The 22,685-nt window shown below is 51.1% G+C and overlaps 1 pseudogene; it reads left to right on the forward strand.

Annotated features, from left to right (window-relative positions):
• Positions 1-22,685, forward strand: part of LOC140425676 (myosin-13-like) — a 249,275-nt pseudogene that overhangs the window by 223,555 nt on the left and 3,035 nt on the right.

Consider the following 22,685-nt stretch of genomic DNA (forward strand, 5'->3'; position numbering starts at 1 on the left):
AGCCAGGTGTAGTAGCGGGTATGCAATAGCCACCCCACATTAACCGAAGTTGCGTGCAGGCAACTTCCACCCTTTAAAATAAAGTTCGGGACCTGGAACATCAGGAGCCTCGTGATCAACCCCTTTATCGACAGACCGGATCGATGTACTGCTATCGTTGTCTGGGACCTCTGACGCCAGAGCCCCAAATGAGACTTGGCGGGCAGGGCAAGGCCAGCTTGATGGTCAAGGTGGCGATTACACCTTCTTCAGAAAGGAAATTGCCACCTACTGGCTCTCCATTAAAAAAACAACTTGTCCCAACGTCCGTGTCCTCGTTGGTTCAGCTCCTTTTACCAATGTTTTACTATTAAGCTGCCTATGGAAGATTTTTTAAATCCTTTACATTAGCCACCAGCCTCTTGCACTCTGCTGGTTTCCTTCTGTCATCTATATACAGAAAATTCAATAATAACATGGAATGTTTATATAGAAAGATACCAGTATCCTTGGACAGTTTCTTCAGCGTCTACACAGGCTGGTCGCGGTTTTCTAGCTCACCAGCGGTGTGTTTTCCCATGGCGGAGGTGGCTTGTGATTGGCCACGGGCAGGGTCTTCCACTCCCGCCAGGACTCGCCCGTCCTGCCGCTGAGGACGCCCTCAGAGGGTACGCAAAATCCCGCTGGCGAGGACTGGAAAATGCCCCATGCCCTCCCCGCCGCAGTGCAATTGTTTATAAAGGTGAGTGAACTGGCTGACTGGGCAGGAGTCACTCATAAAGTGTTCATCTTTTCACAGCAAAAGACAATTCAGTTTGGCCTTTATTCTTCCAAAGAGATTTTAATATTTCATAAAAATCATTTACTGGTATTTTTGAACAGTCTGAAGAAGATCAAAAGAATTTGAAAAGACTGCAGGAAATCATCGACCAAATGGAGCTGAGGATAAAGAATTACAAGCAGCAAACTGAGCAGGCCGTGAGTAATCTTAACTCAGGTACTCGCGGGGTTACTGGGCCGTGAGTAATCTTAACTCAGGTACTCGCAGGGTTACTGGGCCGTGAGTAATCTTAACTCAGGTACTCGCAGGGTTACTGGGTAGTGAGTAATCTTAATTCAGGTACTCGCAGGGTTACTGGGCCGTGAGTAATCTTAACTCAGGTACTCGCAGGGTTACTGGGCCATGAGTAATCTTAACTCGGGTACTCGCGGGGTTACTGGGCCGTGAGTAATCTTAACTCAGGTACTCGCGGGGTTACTGGGCCATGAGTAATCTTAACTCAGGTACTTGCGGGGTTACTAGGCTGTGAGTAATCTTAACTCAGGTACTCGTGGGGTTTCTGGGCAGTGAGTAATCTTAACTCAGGTACTCGCAGGGTTACTGGGCTGTGAGTAATCTTAACTCAGGTACTCGGAGGGTTACTGGGCTGTGAGTAATCTTAACTCAGGTACTCCTGGTGTTACTGGGCATTGAGTAATCTGAATTTAGGTACTTGGGGGATATTGGGCACTGAGTAACTTTTATTCCAATAATTGTGGAATTATTGTGCAGTTAGTAATTTTAACTCTGTTACTTAAGGGTTGGCTAGCCAGCGAGTAACCTTTACTGGGCGCCCCCAGACAGTGATCTTTATTCTGCTGTTAGTCTCAAGTTCATCCCGGTTTGAGTAATGCATGAAAAAGTCAGACTGAGCAGATGTTAAAAATCTGGGGCTTGATTCTCCGCTGGCTGGATTCTCCGCTGGCTGGATTCTCCGCTGGCTGGATTCTCCGCTGGCTGGATTCTCCGCTGGCTGGACTCCCCGCTGGCTGGACTCTCCGCTGGCTGGACTCTCCGCTGGCTGGACTCTCCGCTGGCTGGACTCTCCGCTGGCTGGACTCTCCGCTGGCTGGACTCTCCGCTGGCTGGACTCTCCGCTGGCTGGACTCTCCGCTGGCTGGACTCTCCGCTGGCTGGACTCTCCGCTGGCTGGACTCTCCGCTGGCTGGACTCTCCGCTGGCTGGACTCTCCGCTGGCTGGATTCTCCGCTGGCTGGATTCTCCTCTGGCTGGATTCTCCGCTGGCTGGATTCTCCGCTGGCTGGACTCTCCGCTGGCTGGACTCTCCGCTGGCAGGATTCTCCGCTGGCAGGATTCTCCGCTGGCTGGACTCTCCGCTGGCAGGATTCTCCGCTGGCAGGATTCTCCGCTGGCAGGACTCTCCGCTGGCTGGATTCTCCGCTGGCAGGATTCTCCGCTGGCAGGATTCTCCGCTGGCAGGATTCTCCGCTGGCTGGACTCTCCGCTGGCTGGACTCTCCGCTGGCTGGACTCTCCGCTGGCTGGACTCTCCGCTGGCAGGATTCTCCGCTGGCAGGACTCTCCGCTGGCAGGACTCTCCGCTGGCAGGACTCTCCGCTGGCAGGACTCTCCGCTGGCAGGACTCTCCGCTGGCAGGACTCTCCGCTGGCTGGACTCTCCGCTGGCTGGACTCTCCGCTGGCAGGACTCTCCGCTGGCAGGACTCTCCGCTGGCTGGACTCTCCGCTGGCTGGACTCTCCGCTGGCTGGACTCTCCGCTGGCTGGACTCTCCGCTGGCTGGATTCTCCGCTGGCTGGACTCTCCGCTGGCTGGACTCTCCGCTGGCTGGACTCTCCGCTGGCTGGACTCTCCGCTGGCTGGACTCTCCGCTGGCTGGACTCTCCGCTGGCAGGACTCTCCGCTGGCTGGACTCTCCGCTGGCTGGACTCTCCGCTGGCTGGACTCTCCGCTGGCTGGACTCTCCGCTGTGTAGAGGGTGCCATCTCTGCTACTCCACTACGTAGAGGGTGCCATCTCTGCTACTCCACTACTGGGCCGATATCTGGGGTTTGAGTATCTGTGTGTGTCTCTCTCCAGCTGGCACTGAAACTTCAGAGGCCAGGGGATGCCGCACTGGGACACCTCCGCGGGAGAGAGCACTGAATCAAGCCTGCCGTTTATCCCTAACCGGAAGCCTGATGCTTATATCACACAGATATCCAGACCCCTACCAATGCCCAGGTGATTCTCTCTCTTGCCGGTGGTGCAACACCCACCCGGTTCCTACTTCGCTGGAGTAGCTTTCCCAAGAGAGAGAATGGGACACTGCTGTTTATTACCTAACCAGCAGCCTGTCCTGAGTGAATCGCTCAAGATGACCCTAGATTCTTGAACCCGGAATTAAGGTGAGGAATATCTTAACAATGACTTGGTCAGAGATCGCTGGTGAGAGATTGAAGAATTTAAACGACTCCAATTATCAGCAAATCAAGGTTTATTGCAAAACCCAGGTCAAAATCATCAAACAGAAGAAATTATAATAAAATCTTAAACTCTAACACAAACTAAGTCTATTCAGAAAGTACTATAACGGACACAACGAAAAATCTTATTGTTACACAGTTTTAGCAATGACACAGAACACAAATCAAGTCCCCTTCCCCAAAGCCTCAACCACTATCAAAGTCAAGGGAGTTTCGCAAGCTGCTGCAGGGTACTTACAGTCACAGGCTGCAGAGGTCAAGTCAAAGGTGGAGAGGTCAAGCCAAGAGACCCTCAATCGAAACACAGCCCCTTTTATATCCGTTTTACCTGGCTTTTTCCTGTGTTCGGCCAGCCCCTTTTGCATTGAATTGGTAAGGTTTAAAGTTCCCGCTGGTCCCGCCCCCTTTGAGCCGGTCAGAGCTGTCGACTTCCGGGTTTTCCTCCTCCTTTGCGTTGTATCAGTCCAAGTTTAAAGTTCCCGCTGGTCCCGCCCCCTTTGAGCCGGTCAGAGCTGTTTGCTTCCGGGTTTTCCTCGCAGGTCCGCTCCTTCCAGCCAGGCAGACCTGCCGCGATTTGAATTTGGCGCCGACTCCGCCCCCTCCTCCCAGTGAGTTCCTGCCGGTGGCTTCTGTCAAGATTGGAGTACCTCCCCCAGGTCCGCCTCCAACTTGGTTTTTTCTACCGTTTATCTTCAAGGGGCTTTTCCAGTGCAATATACTGAGCCCAGACAGTCTGCTTTTTAGGATAACAAGGTTAAGCTTTCTTGTGAAGATTTTCAAAAGTCTTCCAGCTGCTCCGGAGATGGCTGCTATTCTCACCTTGCTATGTTGATGGGGTGTTAATTGGATTCTGCTCTGGTGGAGGCCAGGTCATTTACATCTGCATGGGGCTATGACCATCCCATTGTCCTGCTTGCAGGCAGGCCCCCTGTGTATTCCCGTGCCCCTTTGTCTGTGTTTTGATCTTATCTCGTTGTCTGGCTCCTTCTTCCTTGTAGCTCCTAAGGGGGGGGTTTGTAAATACCTATGCCCCTACTCAGCTCGGCGGACCAAGCCTGCTGGGAAATCTGGTTACGTTCTCTTGGCTGAAAAGTCAGTTTACAGTCTCTGGGTTTTATTCTTGGGCAGTCCAAAAAGGGCCGAATTGCCCGAAAACCTTACAGATGCCCCTTCGATACGTCCCTACCTGCTTGGACCGTATCGACACAGGTGAAGGGCAATCATTTCCTTTTGTGTGGACCGTAGGCCCCCCTCAACATCATGCGAAACTACAAGTCCCAAGACAGTTCCCTTAATCTAGGCTACCCCTGATTTCAATGAAAGGGAAAGACAAGACCATACTTAATTCAAACACACAGTAACAAACACACATTTCACCGGAACCCCAAACGTAAGGGTCCCTGTACATATATCACAATCAAGTAACTGAAACCCGCGAATCCATACAACTATTTACATTTGAATCTCTTTATTTCACTGAGGATCCTCTTTTCTTGGCTGCACTTCGCTTCTTCCCGTTGAAGGCTCTTCATTTTTCCTCCGTCGTCGATACCTGCAGCTGAGAGGTTTAGTCCAACTGAGGCGACAGCATAATGTATCCCCTTGAACAACATTTTCTTTGTGGGGACAAACACTAAACCATTCTCAGGCCCCCCTGGTGGTGATCGGACAGTTGTGAGGGTCGATCGGTTGGGCTGTGGGCAGGGGTCGCTTTACCTGAACCAGCAGTTCGGTAGCTTTTACAGTCATCCCTTCCCTGGGCGTTACACATCCCTCCCCAGTGCGGTCAATTCATCCCGTTCCCTGGGTTCTGCCATCACCTTACAAAAGTGATCGATGCCCCTTGTGGACATGCCTTGGTAGACCCCCATAAACAGAAATAAATGCCCTGGTCAGAAGCCCACCACTTATCCCAGCAAACGGTGATCCTACCCGGTGACCCCGTGATGGTCCGGTAGGTGTTGTTGTCCAGGCGTTCCCAGTCCGAGGACCGATCCCTCATGTCCAGGCTCAGCTTCCTAAGCCCCCACCATCTCCCCAAAGGAACGTCCCCCTCACAGGTTAAACACACCCGCCTGCCCTCAGTCACCCTAACCCGGTCAGTCGCCACCTGTATCTCCTCGCAGAGTACAGAGGCCTCTCCATAGGTGAAGCTCTGGTGGCTGGAGTACCTGGTCGAGTTCGACCCCAGCCACCCAGGCCACCTCCCCAGGTGTGAGTAGCGGGCCTGCTCTGTGGCCACCTGGTCTCCCTGTCTGGAAGTGACAAGAGGGGCTCTGCCGCCAGAGCACCCGTAGACGAAGGACTCTTCTGTCTCGCCTCTGCGGAGTTCTCCCGGTCCCACCATCGCCAAGATCATCAGCAAGCTCCACATCGTCGGTTGCCCCATCTGTAAAACAGACAAATCACATCCTTGCCTCTACAGACCTACCTACCTTAAAGTGCATGGGTTCTATCCAGCGGCAGCAGCAGCTTCCGCTTTGAAGTTGTGAAATCAACATGAAATTGCCGCAGCCTGTCTGTGGTTCTGTGTCCACAGCCCGGCTCCCCCAGGGTCCTAGTGCCTGCTGCTATCCGGCGGCAGCAGCAGCTCCCGCTTTGAAGTTGCCGCAGCCTGTCTGTGGTTCTGTGTCCACAGCCCGGCTCCACCAGGGTCCTAGTGCCTGCTGCTTCATCATTATACCATTGCACTAGGCGCTTCTGTGATCCCACGATCCTAAATAATCCACACACCACTACACACTAATTAGAACTAACAGGGGGGGAATGCTATATACAATGCCACCCGTCTCCGGGTGGCCAAATTAAAACTGTGCCCCGCTAAACTGGGGCAGTTCACCTGTTTGGTCCAACGGCTCGGGCCAGACCGTCCCCTCCCGGGGGTTCGGGCTGCCCCTTGCCTCTCCTTCCCCAACAGGGTTCGGTGACCCCTCAGCGCTCCCTTCTACTCGGGCCCCCTTACTGCGGGACCGGGTTCTAGGGAGGTGTGATGGGGACCATCTTACCGGGGGCTTGGAGACCCGATTGCTCCTTCGTCCCCTGACTGGTTCCCAAGCCCAAGGTGATACCTCCACTTCCTCCGCCTCCTTAGCCTCTATACTAAGGCAGGCCACCTGACCCACAGGTAAGGGCTTGGGAATCGTTACTGTCCCTGGGCTGGGTGCTTGCAGCACTGTCGTTTTCTTTGGGACTGCCCCTTCGGGACAGCACCTTGTCACCGGTTGTGTGACCGTGGAGTCAGGGACCTCCCCCACCGTCGTTAATTCTGCGGGGGGTTTCTCCACTACCACCCCCAGTCTTCCCCCCACCTTGCTCTTTCTTGCCCTTATGGGGTGGAACAATTTAAATTGACTGATGTGGCGTTCGCATGGGTCCCACCTTAAGGGATTTAAACTGCAAATAGCCGCTGAGGAAGCCTCCAGAATGGGACCCTGCACCTGGACCGGACCAGGGTCTGGGGCTAGAACTACCCCTGCGCTCCCTTTTTCCTGAGGCTGCTCCCTGGGTAGTCATACGGGTTCTTGTGGTGTGGGTGCGGGCAGGCCCTGGCCCGTTGCCATTGCCACCTGTCCTGAGCCTTGCAAAAGGGCTAAAATTTTACTTACCTCGATGGTTTCCGGGGCAGCTGCTCCTGCCGCCGGGGTCTGACTCTCTACTGCGGGAGCCCTCTCCTGCTTGCTAGGGTTTTTACATTCCCTCTTGAAATGCCCGGCCTTCCCACACCCGTAGCATACCGGTTTCTTGTCGGAGGTCCGGGTGCCCTCATGCTTCCACTCTCTCTTAGGGGCTGCTGGCGCGATTTCATGCACCCTACCCTTAAGGGGCTTGTCCTCACCCCTCTCCCCATTACGATATGCGAGGGTAAGTTTCCTAAGGACCTCTTCCTCATTAAGGTCCGGACTCTGCGGGTCGAACCAGTGTTCGGCCTTTGCCCTAACGTGAGGGAGACAGTTAGCTACTAGGGTCTTCAGCCAGTGGGCTGTTCTCTCATCTAAATTCTGCCTATCCGCGGGAGTCCCACACGCCTCCACATACACAGTCCACAGCCTGTCTGCGAACATATTTGGCGATTCCCCTAGCTGCTGCTTGGTTTCCCCCACCCTCATGAAAGGGCTACCCAGATTCAAGCCCATTGCCTCCAGAACAGCAGTCCGTGCTGCCACCCATGTGTCAGGTCGTCCCCCATTCCCGGAGGTCACTGCCCTGCATAGTTGGGGATCTAGGGTCATCAGGAGCATCCTTATTTGTTCCCCCTCGTCGCAGTCATTAATGCTGGCTGCCTGCTCCACCTCCATAAAATGAAGCGACGGATCCCCTTTTGGAGTTAGCCTGGGAACGTGGGCCACCATCCCCCTGAGCGCGGATGCCCCATGGGGAACGACAATGTCGCCCTCAACCAGTCCCCTATCTGCCAGCCCCGCCGGGGGACCATACCTTCTCTGCCTGACAGGGCACATCCGCCCTACCTGGGGTTCCTGCTCCTCCTCCCCACTGTCCAGCTCTCCTGCCCCGTTGGGTAGCCCCCCTGTCCCCGGGCTAACTACCCATATAGGGGACGCCGCTATCTGGGGATACACCACTGACCCCCCTTGGACCTGCCCCTGACCGGGCGGTCCAAACCCTACCTGCTGACCCGGCCCCATCACCGGCATCCCAGGCAGCGGTCTGTCCCCATCCCATGGGGACCCACATACGAAACCAGGCGGACACGCCGCCAGCTGGGGGTACCCTGCCGACCCCCCTTGGACTTGCCCCTGAACGTGCAGTCCGATCCCCCCCTGCCGACCCGGACACAATCCCGGCGCCTCAGGAGGCGGTCTATTCCCCTTGGCCTTTGGGGAATCATCCGCTGCGAGGAACACCTTGCCCCTAGGGAACCCCCCTGGACCTACCAGGTCCCCTGACCTTGGACAAGGTCTCCTCCAACTCCGTTATTCGTGCCTGGCACGGCCCATGAGCACAGTCCCCTACTTCCTCGCGAGCCACTCGGTACGCTGCCTGGATGTCTCGGAACTTCCCCTCCAGCTTCCTACACTGCTCTGTACTCCGAGCATAGAGTTCCTGGAGCCTCCGTTCCTTTTCTTTACCCTCCACTATCTGGCAGTGGAGATAGTCCTTCTCGCACCGGTTAGACTCGCTTTCCTGTAGGCTGCCCCGTTTAATTTCTGCCAATTCCTCCCGCAGTCGTTCCGCTGCGCTAGCGCTGTCCCCTGCGCTGGCCCTCACTTCTCCCAACTCCTGCTCTAATTCTTCGACCCTTTGCTCTGTTTTGACTACCTGCTGGGACAGGCAGACCAGCCAAACTGCCTTCTCCAAGTGCCTTTTGTGTGCCTTACTCTCCGTCCATGCAGCCGCTGCCATTACCGGTTGCTCCGCATTGATTAGTTCTGAGACCCAAGGTTTGGTGAGGTTGACCTTTTGCCACATATACGAGAAGATTCTCTCCTCCATTTTACTTCGTTCCCTCACCCCCTCTGCCAAGTCACATACTCCACGCCACCGGGGTCCCTTCGTGGTCGCCATTGTAGAGTGTGCCATCTCTGCTACTCCACTACTGGGCTGATATCTGGGGTTTGAGTATCTGTGTGTGTCTCTCTCCAGCTGGCACTGAAACTTCAGAGGCCAGGGGATGCCGCACTGGGACACCTCCGCGGGAGAGAGCACTGAATCAAGCCTGCCGTTTATCCCTAACCGGAAGCCTGAGGCTTATATCACACAGATATCCAGACCCCTACCAATGCCCAGGTGATTCTCTCTCTTGCCAGTGGTGCAACACCCACCCGGTTCCTACTTCGCTGGAGTAGCTTTCCCAAGAGAGAGAATGGGACACTGCTGTTTATTACCTAACCAGCAGCCTGTCCTGAGTGAATCGCTCAAGATGACCCTAGATTCTTGAACCCGGAATTAAGGTGAGGAATATCTTAACAATGACTTGGTCAGAGATCGCTGGTGAGAGATTGAAGAATTTAAACGACTCCAATTATCAGCAAATCAAGGTTTATTGCAAAACCCAGGTCAAAATCATCAAACAGAAGAAATTATAATAAAATCTTAAACTCTAACACAACTAAGTCTATTCAGAAAGTACTATAACGGACACAACGAAAAATCTTATTGTTACACAGTTTTAGCAATGACACAGAACACAAATCAAGTCCCCTTCCCCAAAGCCTCAACCACTATCAAAGTCAAGGGAGTTTCGCAAGCTGCTGCAGGGTACTTACAGTCACAGGCTGCAGAGGTCAAGTCAAAGGTGGAGAGGTCAAGCCAAGAGACCCTCAATCGAAACACAGCCCCTTTTATATCCGTTTTACCTGGCTTTTTCCTGTGTTCGGCCAGCCCCTTTTGCATTGAATTGGTAAGGTTTAAAGTTCCCGCTGGTCCCGCCCCCTTTGAGCCGGTCAGAGCTGTCGACTTCCGGGTTTTCCTCCTCCTTTGCGTTGTATCAGTCCAAGTTTAAAGTTCCCGCTGGTCCCGCCCCCTTTGAGCCGGTCAGAGCTGTTTGCTTCCGGGTTTTCCTCGCAGGTCCGCTCCTTCCAGCCAGGCAGACCTGCCGCGATTTGAATTTGGCGCCGACTCCGCCCCCTCCTCCCAGTGAGTTCCTGCCGGTGGCTTCTGTCAAGATTGGAGTACCTCCCCCAGGTCCGCCTCCAACTTGGTTTTTTCTACCGTTTATCTTCAAGGGGCTTTTCCAGCGCAATATACTGAGCCCAGACAGTCTGCTTTTTAGGATAACAAGGTTAAGCTCTCTTGTGAAGATTTTCAAAAGTCTTCCAGCTGCTCCGGAGATGGCTGCTATTCTCACCTTGCTATGTTGATGGGGTGTTAATTGGATTCTGCTCTGGTGGAGGCCAGGTCATTTACATCTGCATGGGGCTATGACCATCCCATTGTCCTGCTTGCAGGCAGGCCCCCTGTGTATTCCCGTGCCCCTTTGTCTGTGTTTTGATCTTATCTCGTTGTCTGGCTCCTTCTTCCTTGTAGCTCCTAAGGGGGGGGTTTGTAAATACCTATGCCCCTACTCAGCTCGGCGGACCAAGCCTGCTGGGAAATCTGGTTACGTTCTCTTGGCTGAAAAGTCAGTTTACAGTCTCTGGGTTTTATTCTTGGGCAGTCCAAAAAGAGCCGAATTGCCCGAAAACCTTACAGCTGGCTGGACTCTCCGCTGGCTGGACTCTCCGCTGGCTGGACTCTCCGCTGGCTGGATTCTCCGCTGGCTGGACTCTCCGCTGGCAGGACTCTCCGCTGGCAGGATTCTCCGCTGGCTGGACTCTCCGCTGGCTGGACTCTCCGCTGGCTGGACTCTCCGCTGGCAGGACTCTCCGCTGGCTGGACTCTCCGCTGGCTGGACTCTCCGCTGGCTGGACTCTCCGCTGGCTGGACTCTCCGCTGGCTGGACTCTCCGCTGGCTGGACTCTCCGGTGGCTGGACTCTCCGCTGGCTGGACTCTCCGCTGGCAGGACTCTCCGCTGGCAGGACTCTCCGCTGGCTGGACTCTCCGCTGGCTGGACTCTCCGCTGGCAGGATTCTCCGCTGGCAGGATTCTCCGCTGGCAGGACTCTCCGCTGGCAGGACTCTCCGCTGGCAGGATTCTCCGCTGGCAGGATTTTCCGCTGTGTTGGCAGCGCACCAACGCCCAGGGATTTCCCGACAGCGTGGGGCTGCCCACAATGGGAAACCCCATTGGCCGGCTGGTGAGATGGAAAATCCCGCTGCCGGCCGGGGCTTTCTGCTGCGGCGAGACGGAGAATCCTGCCCCTGATCTCTGTTGTGGTTGCCTATCAGGGGAGATTATCAAAGTGAGGGGGCGAAGGATGACATTTTCCTACCGTCTGCTCCTGTTAGCAATAACAAACACCCTGAGAATTTGTATATCTTGTATATGTTGTATATTTGTCAGCATAAAGCATTCATGTGTTCAGACAGAGTAAAGTGTAACAAGGTATGTTCAGTGAGCCTGTGAGAGTGTCTGGTGACCATGTAACAGGTCTGCAGTGAGCTGGACAGCTGACAAACATGGATAGATTACGACACAAGCTCTGTCTTTTACTAACTGCAGGAGGAACACGCCAATGTTAACCTCTCAAAGTTCCGAAAGATGCGTCACGAGCTGCAAAATGCAGAGGAGCGTGCGGACGAAGCAGAAACGCAAGTGAACAAACTGCGGCCAAAGACCCTGCAGCTCCATGGATAGGTAAGGAAGTGAAAGGTAGAGTTTAGTCATAGATGTTTACAGCACAAAAAAGGCCCTTCGGCCCATCGAGTCTGCACCGCTACATGAAAAACACCTGACCTGCCTACCTAATCCCATTTGCCAGCACGTGGCCCATAGCCTTGCATGTTCTGACGTGCCAATTTCTCATCCAGGTACGTTTTAAAGGATGTGAGGCAACCCGCCTCTCCCAGCCTCACAGGCAGTGAATTCCAGACTGTCACCACTCTCTGGGTAAAAAGGTTTTTCCTCACATCCCCCCTAAACCTCCTGCCTCTCACCTTGAACTCGTGTCCCCTCGTAACTGACCCTTCAGCAGCTGCTCCCTATCCACCTGTCCATGCCCCTCATAATCTTGTACATCTCGATCAGGTCGCCCCTCAGTCCTCTGCTCCAACTAAAACAACCTATCCAACCTCTCTTCATAACTTAAATACATTAACGATCTGGAAGAAGGTACTGAAGGCACTGTTGCTAAGTTTGCAGATGATGCAAAGATCTGTAGAGGGACAGGTAGTATTGAGGAAGCAAGGGGGCTGCAGAAGGATTTGGACAAGCTAGGAGAGTGGGCAATGAAGTGGCAAATGAAATACAATGTGGAAAAGTGTGAGGTTATGCACTTTGATCAGAAGAATGGAGACATAAACTATTTTCTAAATGGGGAAATGCTTAGGAAATCAGAAGCACAAAAGGACTTGGGAGTCCTTGTTCATGATTCTCCTAAGGTTAATGTGCAGGTTCAGTCGGCAGTTAGGAAGGCAAATGCAATGTTAGCATTCATGTCGAGAGGGCTAGAATACAAGAGCAGGGATGTACTTCTGAGACTGTATAAGGCTCTGGTCAGACCCCATTTGGAGTATTGTGAGCAGTTTTGGGCCCTGCATCGAAGGAAGGATGTTAGGCCTTGGAAAGGGTCCAGAGGAGGTTCACTAGAATGATCCCTGGAATGAAGAGCTTGTCGTATGAGGAACGGTTGAGGACTCTGGGTCTGTACTCGTTGGAGTTTAAAAGGGTGCAGGGGTGGCGGGGGGGGGATCTTATTGAAACTTACAGGATACTGCGAGGCCTGGATAGAGTGGACGTGGAGAGGATGTTTCCAGTAGTGGGAAAAACTAGAACCAGAGGGCACAGTCTCAGACTGAAGGGACGATCCTTTAAAACAGAGATGAGGAGGAATTTCTTCAGCCAGAGGCTGGTGAATCTGTGGAACTCTTTGCCGCAGAAGGCTGTGGAGGCCAAATCACTGAGTGTCTTTAAGACAGAGATAGATAGGTTCTTGATTAATAAGGGTTATGGGGAGAAAGCAGAATGGGGATGAGAATGGGCTGATGACCTAATTCTACTATGTCTTATGGTGTTAAATGTTCCGTCCCCAGCAACATTCTGGTGAATTTCTTCTGCACCCCCTCCAGTACAATCGCATCCTTCCTATATTGTGACAGCGAGAACTGTACACAGTGCTCCAGCTGTGGCCTCACCAAGGTTCTGTGCAACTTCAATATGACCTCCCTGCTTTTGTAATTTATACCTCGACTGATAAAGGCAAGTGTACCATATGCCTTTTTCGCCACCCTATTACCCTGCCCTCCGCCTTCAGAGATCGATGGACTAACCCGCCAAGGTCCCTTTGTTCCTCGGAACTTTCCAGTGTAATGATTGAAAAGTAATTTTATTCCAATTTTCAAACATTTCACAAAAAAACCCGCACCCAACATATAAAAACCCCCACCCAATAAGAACCCTGCCCCACTCTCTCCCTCCCCCCACCCAACAGTCAACGGTTACCAACTCTCCAAAATGCAGAATGAACGAACAAACCCCAATTATTGTAGAACCCCACCCCCACCACCCTTCAGGGTAACTTTCACCTTTTCCAAGACGAAGAACCCCGGTAGGTCCCCCGCCACACAGCACAGGGTGGAGAAGCTGACAAACAAAGAACAAAGAACAAAGAAATGTACAGCACAGGAACAGGCCCTTCGGCCCTCCAAGCCCGTGCCGACCATGCTGCCCGACTAAACTACAATCTTCTACACTTCCTGGGTCCGTATCCTTCTATTCCCATCCTATTCATATATTTGTCAAGATGCCCCTTAAATGTCCCTATCGTCCCTGCTTCCACTACCTCCTCCGGTAGCGAGTTCCAGGCACCCACTACCCTCTGCGTAAAAAAACTTGCCTCGTACATCTACTCTAAATCTTGCCCCTCTCACCTTAAACCTATGCCCCCTAGTAATTGACCCCTCTACCCTGGGGAAAAGCCTCTGACTAGCCACTCTGTCTATGCCCCTCATAATTTTGTAGACCTCTATCAGGTCGCCCCTCAACCTCCGTCGTTCCAGCGAGAACAAACCGAGTTTATTCAACCGCTCCTCATAGCTAATGCCCTCCATACCAGGCAACATTCTGGTAAATCTCTTCTACACCCTCTCTAAAGCCTCCACATCTTTCTGGTAGTGTGGCGACCAGAATTGAACACTATACTCCAAGTGTGGCCTAACAAAGGTTCTATACAGCTGCAACATGACTTGCCAATTCTTATACTCAATGCCCCGGCCAATGAAGGCAAGCATGCCGTATGCCTTCTTGACTACCTTCTCCACCTGTGTTGCCCCTTTCAATGACCTGTGGACCTGTACTCCTAGATCTCTTTGACTTTCAATACTCTTGAGGGTTCTACCATTCACTGTATATTCCCTTCCTGCATTAGACCTTCCAAAATGCATTACCTCACATTTGTCCGGATTAAACTCCATCTACCATCTCTCCGCCCAAGTCTCCAGACAATCTAAATCCTGCTGTATCCTCCGACAGTCCTCATCGCTATCCGCAATTCCACCAACCTTTGTGTCGTCTGCAAACTTACTAATCAGACCAGTTACATTTTCCTCCAAATCATTTATATACGACAAAGAGCAAAGGTCCCAGCACTGATCCCTGTGGAACACCACTGGTCACAGCCCTCCAATTAGAAAAGCATCCCTCCATTGCTACTCTCTGCCTTCTATGGCCTCGCCAGTTCTGTATCCACCTTGCCAGCTCACCCCTGATCCCGTGTGACTTCACCTTTTGTACTAGTCTACCATGAGGGACCTTGTCAAAGGCCTTACTGAAGTCCATATCAACAACATCTACTGCCCTACCTGCATCAATCATCTTAGTGACCTCCTCGAAAAACTCTATCAAGTTAGTGAGACACGACCTCCCCTTCACAAAACCGTGCTGCCTCTCACTAATACGCCCATTTGCTTCCAAATGGGAGTAGATCCTGTCTCGAAGAATTCTCTCCAGTAATTTCCCTACCACTGAAGTAAGGCTCACCGGCCTGTAGTTCCCTGGATTATCCTTGCTACCCTTCTTAAACAGAGGAACAACATTGGCTGTTCTCCAGTCCTCCGGGACATCACCTGAAGACAGTGAGGATCCAAAGATTTCTGTCAAGGCCTCAGCAATTTCCTCTCCAGCCTTCTTCAGTATTCTGGGGTAGATCCCATCAGGCCCTGGAGACTTATCTACCTTAATATTTTTCAAGACGCCCAACACCTCGTCTTTTTGGATCTCAATGTGACCCAGGCTATCTACACCCCTTCTCCAGACTCAACATCTACCAATTCCTTCTGTTTGGTGAATACTGATGCAAAGTATTCATTTAGTACCTCACCCATTTCCTCTGGCTCCACACATAGATTCCCTTGCCTATCCTTCAGTGGGCCAACCCTTTCCCTGGCTACCCTCTTGCTTTTTATGTACGTGTAAAAAGCCTTGGGATTTTCCTTAACCCTATTTGCCAATGACTTTTCATGACCCCTTCTAGCCCTCCTGACTCCTTGCTTAAGTTCCTTCCTACTTTCCTTATATTCCACGCAGGCTTCGTCTGTTCCCAGCCTTTTAGCCCTGACAAATGCCTCCTTTTTCTTTTTGACGAGGCCTACAATATCACTCGTCATCCAAGGTTCCCGAAAATTGCCGTATTTATCTTTCTTCCTCACAGGAACATGCCGGTCCTGTATTCCGTTCAACTGCCACTTGAAAGCCTCCCACATGTCAGATGTTGATTTGCCCTCAAACATACGCCCCCAATCTATGTTCTTCAGTTCCCGCCTAATATTGTTATAATTAGCCTTCCCCCAATTTAGCACATTCATCCTCGGACCACTCTTATCCTTGTCCACCAGTACTTTAAAACTTACTGAATTGTGCTCCCCTACTGAAACATCTACCACCTGGCCGGGCTCATTCCCCAATACCAGGTCCAGTACCGCCCCTTCCCTAGTTGGACTGTCTACATATTGTTTTAAGAAGCCCTCCTGGATGCTCCTTACAAACTCCACCCCGTCTAAGCCCCTGGCACTAAGTGAGTCCCAGTCAATATTGGGGAAGTTGAAGTCTCCCATCACCACAACACTGTTGTTTTTACTCTTTTCCAAAATCTGTCTACCTATCTGCTCCTCTATCTGACCTCGACCCTAACAGGACCCGCCTGCGAACAATCAGTGAGGTGAGGTGAGGGCTAAGACATCTGCCCTTGCACCCGTCTGCAGCTCTGACCGGTCCGACACCCTGAATATGGACCCCAGAGGGCTGCACATCAACACAAAACCTTGGGTGCTGAAAACTGACCACGAGAACCTTTCCAACTTCGGGCAGATGCACATGATTAGCGGGACCCCTCCCACACCGCTCACAGAAATCGTCCACCCCTCAAACAACCAGCTCAACCTGCATTTCATCAGGTGTGCCCTGTACACCACCTTCAGGTATATTAACCCCAGCCTCACACACGAGGTCGGGGCATTCATCCTCCGCAGCAGCACACACCACAAACCCTCCTCCAATGCACCCCAACTCCTCCGCCCACTTAGCCTTCATTCCCTCCATGGACACCTTACCCTACTCCAAAATCCTCCCATAAATCTGCTAGCCCCCCCCCCCCCCCCCCCACTCCCCGGCGCTGATAGCACCAACACACCAACAATGAAGTGACAGGCGTTAACTTCCCAGTGTCAGTCGTTCATTGAATAATTCCTTGTCAAAGTACTTCCAAAGTGTATCATAATAATAATCGCTTATTGTCACAAGTAGGCTTCAATGAAGTTACTGTGAAAAGCCCCTAGTCGCCACATTCCGGCGCCTGTTCGGGGAGGCCGGCACGGGAATTGAACCCGCGCTGTTGGCCTTGTTCTGCATTGCAAGCCAGCTGTTTAGCCCACTGTGCTAAATTAGCCCCTGGCGATATAAAATATCACCTCACATTTTTCAAGGTTAAATCCCGTCTGCCACTTACCCGCCCATTTGACCATCCGTCTATTACTTCATGTAACCCAAGATATTCAACGTCACTGTTCACCACCCAACCAACCTTTGTGTCATCCAGAAACTTACCCGCAAACCTCCAACATACAAAATACCTTTGATCATGGCCAATCCACCTATCCTACATTTCTTTGGACAGCTGGACAATGTGCAGGGTAACGGAGACAGGGTGGGGGAGTGGGCCCTATGTCGAGTGCTCTTTTGGAGGGTTGGTGCAGACTCGATGGGCAGGATGGCCTCCTTCTGCACTGTGGGGATCCTATGGAATCTGGCTATAGGGGAGGTGGTGGCAGTGGTATAGTTGCTGGACGAGCAACCCAGAGACCCAGGGTAATCCTCTGGAGACCCACATTAGAGTCCAGCGTGGCAGATGGTGGAATTTAAACTCAATAAAAAACAGCTGGAATTAAAAGTCTAATATGAGGACTATGAAACCATTGTCGGTTGTCGTAAAAGCACGGCTCATTCACCTGTGCCCTTTAGGAAAGAAATCTGCCGTCCTTACCTGGCCTGGCCTCCATGTGACTCCAGACCCACATCAATGTGGTTGACCCTTAAATGCCCTCTGAAATGGCCAAGCAAGCCACTCAATTGTATTTAACCGCTACAAAGAAAACACAAAGGGATGAAACCAGACGGATCACCTGGCATCTACCTTTGTACCAGACATTACACCGGCAAAACCAGTCCTGTCAACCCTGCAAAATCATTCTTACTAATATCTGGGGGCCTGTGCCAGAATTGGGAGAGCGGTCGCACACAGTCATTCTCACGGAATCATACCTTACAAATAATGTCCCAGACACTACCATCACCGTTCCTGGGTATGTCCTGCCTCACCGGCAAGATCGAACCCAGCAGAGGTAGTGGCATAGAGGTTTCAGGTTTGGAAAGCACTGTTGAAGGAGCCTTGGTGAGTTACTACAGTGCATCGACAATCAAGGATCTTCAATCTGTGGTGACACCACCGACAGGCATTGGACAGACAGAGTAACACCTGGCAATGTTTGGCTTGGTACAAAGTGTGTACCAACCAGGTCGAAGTCACTGACAGAAGTGAGGGCCAGCAGGTATTTTAATGTTTCAGACTATGTGAGAAATACCCAGCTTGACAGGCAGCATTTATGGAGAGACAAACCGAGTTAACCGTTCAGGTTGATAACCTTTCGTCCCAGAGTATTGCCAATTTTAATCACTCCACCATTAGCGGTTGTGCCTTCAGCTGGCTGGATCCAGAATGGAGACATGCCTGGCACAAAGGACGATGATTGTGATGTTTGGAGGTCAGTCATCTCAACTCCAGGACATCCTTGCAGGAGTTCCTTAGGGTAGCATCCTAGGCCCAACCTTCTTCAGCTGCTTCATCAATTACCTCCCTTCCATCACAAGGTCAGATGTGGGGATGTTTGCGGATGACTGCACAATGTTCAGCACCATTCGCGACTCCTCAGATAGTGAAGCAGTCCATGTCCAAATGCAGCCAGACCTGGACAATATCCAGGCTTGGGCTGACAAGTGGCTACATTCGCTCCACACAAGTGCCAGGCAATGACCATCTCCAATCAGAAATTCAGGCCATCTCCCCATGACATTCATTGGGGTACCATCGCTGAATCCCCTACAATTAATATCCTGGGAATTACCATTGACTGGAAACTGAACTGGATAGGCCATAAATACTGTGCTACCTGCAAAGGTCAAAGCCAACAGCGAGTAACTCACCTCCTGACTCCCCAAAGATATCCACCATCTACCACGCACAAGTCAGGCGTGTAATGGAATACTCTCCAATTGCCTGGGTGAGTGCAGCTCTAACAACACAGAAGCTCGATATCATCCAGGACAAAGCAACCCGCTTGATTGTTACCCCTTCCACAAACATTCACTCCCTCCATCACTGACGCACAGTAGCAGCCGTGTGTACCATCTGCATGATGCACTGCAGTAACACACCTAGGCTCCTTGGACAGCACCTTCCAAACCCACAACCACTACAATCTAAAAGGGCAAGAGCAGCAGATACCTGGGAACCCCACCATCTGGAGGTCCCCCTTCAAGTCACTCACCACCCTGACTTGGAAATATATCGCCGTTCCTTCACTGTCGCTTAGGCAAAATCCTGGAACTCCCTCCCTAACAGCACAGCGGGTGTACCTACACCACGTGGACTCCAGCGGTTCAAGAAGGCAGCTCACCACCAGCTTCTCGAGGGCAATTAGGGATGGGCAATAAATGCTGACTGAGCCAGCATCCTGTAAAAAAACAAATTAAAAAAAGATTTGGAATTCGCTCCCTAAACCTTTCCCTCTCACATTTCTCTTTCAAAATGCTCCTGGGGCTGGTTTAGCACAGGGGCTGTTTAGCACAGGGCTAAATCGCTGGCGTTTAAAGCGGTCCAAGGCAGGCCAGCAGCATGATTCAATTCCCGTGCCAGCCTCCCCGAACAGGTGCCGGAATGTGGCGACTAGGGGCGTTTCACAGTAACTTCATGCTTGTGACAATAAAATGTTATTATTATTATATTGAGATCGGGCAGTAATTTGGGATGTCTTATTACATTAAAGGGACAATATAAATACTAGTTGTTATTGTTTAACCTCTAACACAAACAGTTCGAATGAAATGGGCAGCACGGTAGCACAGTGGTTGGCACTGCGGCTTCACAGCACCAGCGTCCCAGGTTCGATTCCCTGCTGGGTCACTGTCTGTGTGGAGTCTGCATGTTCTCCCCGTGTCTGCGTGGGTTTCCTCCGGGTGCTCCGGTTTCCTCCCAGTCCAAAGACGTGCAGGTTAGGTGGATTGGCCGTGATAAATTGCCCTTAGTGTCCAAAAAAAGGTTAGGAGGGGTTGTTGGGTTACGCGGATAGGGTGGAAGTGAGGGCTTACGTGGGTCAGTGCAGACTCGATGGGCCGAATGGCCTCCTTCGGCCCTGTATGTTCTATGAAAGGTAATTGACCTGAAACCGTCTGAGTATTTCCAACATTTTCTACTGTTCCAACTTTCCAGCATTTTCCTTTTGCGGGCGGGTTTCAGATGTGCTTTTCTCCTACGGCAATTGATCTTTTGCTGGGGACTTCAGGAATTTCAGAAATGGAGTTGAGTGCTCTCCAGCTGACACTGGAATAAACAGTACAGTTCAAGGCACAGTGTCTGCCGTTGTTCAGGTGACAGGCGCCACTCGCACAAAGACCCAAAGTTCAGTGAGGATCTGTGATTCTGAGGCACCCAGCCAATGAAACTCCCCTGAATCAATTACAGAGAACTTCTCTTGCAGACAAAGGCAGTACCGGGTATTTTTTTCCTCCCAAGACCTCACAAACATTTCAGAAGTCTTTCGATTCAGTAACTGAGGCAAGAATTCACACAATGTTGCCCAGTGGGGGTGAAGTATCGAACACCATAATTAAACTGGCTGAACAGGGGATCGTGATGATAGGTAGACCATCATCTGTATATAATGAGATTATCATGTATGCGTATTGTAAGTTATATGTTTTACTGCTGTAGTTCTAGCATCCGGCCTGCAGGTGGTGCGTGTATGCAGGCAAGAGACCCGGATGCACTTTCTGTTCCAGAACAAGGTGCTGGTAAGGAGTTGATAGCAGTCGCATATTAGAGTAGCTCTGTCATATCTTAGTGTAAGTTAGTGTTAGACTATTATTTCCTACTGTATTAATCTTAGACATTATAGTGGCAAAAAGAAAATGCTGGAAAATCTCAGTAGGTCTGGCAGCATTTGTAAGGAGAGAAAAGAGCAAACATTTCGAGTCCAGATGACCCTTTTGATGCGACCATCACATTCACGCGAGACAGAGAGTTGAAGTGAACAGTGGCTTTAATCGACTAGAACAGTGCCTGCCTGCGACTGCTCTGCAATGAGAGCCGCCTACAGGGCAGCTGCTCTTTATACCTCCCCTCAAGGGGGCGGAGCCAGGGGTGGAGCCCACAAGGGCACCAACATGATATATTCTGTGTAGTACAGTACAATGGTCCATAGGTGGAGCCCACATGACCAACAGCGTTGTACAATGTAGTGCAATGGTGAATGGTTAGTACAATACGTTCACCACACCTTTGTCAAAGCTGAAGACAGAGAAAGTGGGAAATATTTATACTGTGGAGTGAGAATGAAAGATGAGTCATAGCCACAGAAACTCAGGGAAACTGGGTGCTAATAGCCACAGAAACCACGGGGAAAGAGTGCTAATGGCAGTCCCCAGAGAGAACAAAAGGTGTGAAAGGCCAAACAGCAGAGAAACTAACATCAGAGGGTGAACTGTGACAGATGGAGATGTGGGGGAGGGGAAGTGGAAGCAAAGGGGAGAAAGAGTAATGAAAGTTGGATAAGATGGGGGGAGGTGAATATGTATAAAGAAAGACGAGAAAGAAATGGACATTATAGTCATCATTTAAAGTAGAGTAAGTAATAAATAGTTCTGTTGTAAAACAAAATCCATTTGTTAACACTACCACATCAAGATTCAACACCAGCTTAATCAAAGAACATTACAGGAATGGCAAACAATATTAGGACGTCTGAGACTGGAATGAGGTGATGCATGAACACTGTAATCTGCACCTTGACAGGTAGCATGGTGGTTAGCACAATCGCTTCACAGCTCCAGGGTCCCAGGTTCGATTCCCGGCTTGGGTCACTGTCTGTGCGGAGTCTGCACGTTCTCCTCGTGTGTGCGTGGGTTTCCTCCGGTCAGACCGGGCTATTCAGCAGTGGGGACTGCTGCTGACTGACATTGCTGGAACAAGAGAGCTGCCGACTTACCCCAGGGAAAGGGGGTGAAAGTCTTCCCTTAAAGCAATTAACTCCACAGCCAGTGTTAAATTGCTGTGGGACAGCCATTGGGATTATGGGCAGGCTCCTCCACCCAGACCCATCAGCCGGGGAAGGGGTCCAATGTTACATTTGTACTGTTGTTTTTTTTAAGTATTAACCAAAGACATAAGGCAACACAGGTTTGAATGGCATTCAGGACCAAGTAACATTTTGTATGGTCTGGCAGATCTGGTTTTCTCCTGGAGATTAGTGGTTCGGGAAAGGTGGGCGAGGTAATGAATAAAAATTTATTTTTAATATTCAGGCTGTCAAAATAACAACAATAATCTATATTATTGTCACAAGTAGGCTTACATTAACACTGCAATGACGTTACTGTGAAAAGCCCCTAGTCGCCACATTCCAGCACCTGTTCGGGTACGCAGAGGGAGAATTCAATGTCCAAATTACCGAACAGCACATCTTTCGGGACTTGTGGGAGGAACCGGAACACCCGGAGGAAACCCAGACAGACAGTGAGAACGTGCAGACTCTGCACAGACAGTGCCCCAAGCCGGTAATCGAACCCGGGACCTTGGCGCTGTGAAGCAACAGTGCTAACTGTGCCATTCATTAAATTAGATTTCCAAACATTACTCCACACAGCCACCCACTGCCCAGAGGCTGCAACTAAAACATAATCGTGAACATGGAAAAATTTAATCGGAATTGTTGATAAAAGCATGACCAAAATATTGTGACGATCTGAAGGATTGTTCACAGGAAATATATATCCTATGCAATATTCGAGCGGCTAGTCATGAGATGGATCACTGCCAGCCTCCCAGACGGTCTTGATCCACTGCAGTTTGCCTGTCACCACAACCGGTCCACAGCAGATGCTATCTCACTGGCTCTACAATCAATACTCGAACACCTCAACAACAAGGTCACCTACGTCAGACTGCTGTTCATAGACTACAGCTCAGCATTCAACCCCATTATCCCAACAAGACTATTAACCAAACTCCGCAATCTTGGACTTGACTCCTCCTTGTGCAGCAGGATCCTCGACTTCCTCACCAACAGACCGCAATCTGTCAGGATAGGCAACAGCACCTCCTCCACAATAGTCCTCCACACCTG

This window comes from Scyliorhinus torazame, chromosome 6 (assembly GCF_047496885.1).
Source record: "Scyliorhinus torazame isolate Kashiwa2021f chromosome 6, sScyTor2.1, whole genome shotgun sequence".
In the NCBI taxonomy this organism is placed as follows: domain Eukaryota; kingdom Metazoa; phylum Chordata; class Chondrichthyes; order Carcharhiniformes; family Scyliorhinidae; genus Scyliorhinus; species Scyliorhinus torazame.